Here is a 2759-nt window from a genome sequence, read left to right on the forward strand (position 1 = left end):
CTGCATGACATATATCCTCGGACAAGACCAAAACCAAGCTGCATCCAACAGAGCCTGAATGTGTGAAAGAGGCCAAAGTTGTGTAAAGTGCTTTGAGTGCTCAGAGTAGAAAAGCACTGTATAAGAACCAGTCCCTAAACTCAAAGCAGCTCAATGTTCAGTTTATTTATGCAATAAAAATAAAATCCTGAGAGCGCCCATAAAAATTAAAAACAAAAAAACAAAAACAAACAGAAAACTGTAAACACCTTACAATGAATCTGATGCAGTTAAATTCATACTCATTTAGAGTGCGTTATACTGTCATAAAGAAAGGCTGCACACGTTTCCTGCCATGTGTTTGTGGATGCAGATGTTTGACCCTAAATATGCTCACAGGTGTTGTTGAATAAAAGGTTTCTTTAAGATCGTGGTGAGTTTAATGTACGTCGACTTGCGTTTGTGGCCTGGAAAATATTTCACCTGTGGCTATGATTTTGAGTCTCTGTCCTGCTGGAACACTCAAACTTCATGTCAGAGTTTTCCTGCTGTGGTGTTGCTGCTCATCTTGCACAGCTGGATGTTTCATAGTGTGCTGCATGTTTGGGGTTGTTCTTTTCAGGTCCTCTTCAGCTGCGGGAAGCCAACAAACATGTTATGCAAATTAGAGCTGAAGTGACCTTGAAGGCTGAGACAGACCGTCTGAGCAGCTCAGAGGTCATTTCACAGCCAGTGTAACAATTAAGTTTAACATCCAGGCATCCATGAAAACCAAATTTATGAAATTTAATGCCGTTAGAAGTTAGCAGGGAGTTAGCTTGCTAGCTTCCATCTAAATATAACACACCATGTTCTGACTGAGGGATTTCCGAAACAAATTAAGACGTACAGCTCTATCACTCCCGACATAAATGAAGACAGGAAAGTAAACAGCAGTGATGTTCTTAGGGTTACTGAAGTTGGGCTAGCTGGTATATAATGATGTGCTACACGATCGCTAGTGACACAGCTATGTTAGTATAATATAAACACTCAAGCTGGAGGGTGAATGCTAACTTTTTTCCACTCAATAAAAGTTAACGTGAGGGTTCCCGAAGGTTCGGGACAAATGCAATCACATGGCAGGATGCTGTAAACGGACCAAACTTCAGCCAGGAGAACAACTGAGATAATCTATCCACAATACGAGGTTAGTCATTAATATATTGCTGCATGGGCTGTGCTGTAGTTAAATCGTAAGGTTTTAAAAATGGCGCTTTAAAATGAATAGCGATAATAATAAAAACCGTGAGAGGCTGACAGTGATCACTGACTGGTTTAGGGGCTTGTTGAGATTAAATAGAACAAGATACAAAGCATTAAAACATAAATACACAACAGCCTTATTAAACGCAGGGTAGTTTGGGCCCAGAAGCAGAATTCATCACGTCATCACTTAAAAACCGGATATAAAAGGTTACGTTTAAAAAAAAAATTAATGAAAAAGTGTTAATCAACAGATGAGCACAGAGAGTACATCTCGTCCTCAGGTTCAGGCTCAGGCTCACCTTCACCGGCACAGTTATGATCCAGGTTCTGTACCATCATCTCCATCCAGCAGACTATTCAGATATGCATAAACCCAGCAATAACAGAGATGTTGAAAATCATCTGAGGTGGAAACAAAAACATGGAGCTTCAGTAAAACCTTCTGTCAGGACACTGCAGCAGCTCTGTAATATCACCAGACTGAGCATCAGCCAGTGTGAGCCACACAATGCACACAGGTGTTGGGTGAAAACACACGTACATTAAAGGCAGGTCTAGTTTAGACTTGTGTAATGCATTTGCTTCAAGTTAAAGCCATGGTTTTCAAAATAAAAGCACTGTTAGAGACGTTTATGTGGAGGTCTGATTTGAAAAAAGAATTTGCCATTGTTTGTGTGTCAGTGTGCTAGTGTGTGTGTGTATGTGTGCTAGTGTGCTAGTGTGTGTGCTGAAACTCTGGACCTGCCTGCAGGTTTTCTGGAGTTCAGCAGAGTCAGAGTGTAATTTTGGCTGCTCTGTAATCACAGAGCTCCTGCAGGGCGGCGTGATAACGCACCATAATGCTGCCTCAGTGTCATCCTCCCTGTGTGGGCTCTCATCGCATGTAATTCACCTCTGAGTGTGTGTGAGTGTTTTTGTGTGTGGTTCTTTCAGCGCATGTCCTGAGGTCACATGGGCTGCAGACTTGTCCTCAGACTGATTAAAGGTTAGTTTAAAGAACAGATTCAGTCTCAAAAGTCTCCAGAGTGCAGGAAGGGAGGCGTCTGAGGAACTGCTACACCCAGGAGTACAAGTACATTCTAAGTACTGTAAGGACTGCAGTGTATTTTATCAAAGTATCAGACAGTACTTCAGGAAAGATTAAATTCAAAGTGAACAGCAGGTTTGTCTGTGGGTGTGCAGATGAAGTACCTCAGGTTTGTACTGCAGTACTCGCAGTAGTGAATGTAGCTGCTGTAGTTTCCCAGATCTTCAGAGTTGTTCCAGTTGTTCAGTCTGCAGAGAGGACAAGGTCTAACTATCCCTGACCCTCCGCTTTCACTGCAGTCAGCACAAAGTGTGTGAACCTCACGCACACTCAAACACAAAAACACAGACACACACACACACACACACACACACACATAGATAGCCTCCTCCCTCCATAAAGAAAGTCAGACGCACCGCAGAGTCAGGAATGTGGAGTTTACATGGGCAGCTTTATTTGGCCTGAAGAAAATGTTCCAGAAGCCACATCCCACACACACACACAC

The 2759-nt window shown here is 42.5% G+C and overlaps 1 long non-coding RNA gene across 1 annotated transcript; it reads right to left on the reverse strand.

Annotated features, from left to right (window-relative positions):
• Positions 1-302: 302 nt before the first annotated feature.
• LOC102192365 (uncharacterized) lies at positions 303-2667 on the reverse strand. The gene is made up of 3 exons (XR_312216.1): positions 2419-2667; positions 1527-1629; positions 303-612 (listed from the first exon to the last, which is right to left on the reverse strand). It is a non-coding gene; the product is annotated as an uncharacterized LOC102192365 (long non-coding RNA).
• Positions 2668-2759: the final 92 nt, after the last annotated feature.

The sequence above is a fragment of the Pundamilia nyererei genome, unplaced genomic scaffold (genome assembly GCF_000239375.1).
Source record: "Pundamilia nyererei isolate P.nyererei 1_Seehausen unplaced genomic scaffold, PunNye1.0 scaffold00285, whole genome shotgun sequence".
In the NCBI taxonomy this organism is placed as follows: domain Eukaryota; kingdom Metazoa; phylum Chordata; class Actinopteri; order Cichliformes; family Cichlidae; genus Pundamilia; species Pundamilia nyererei.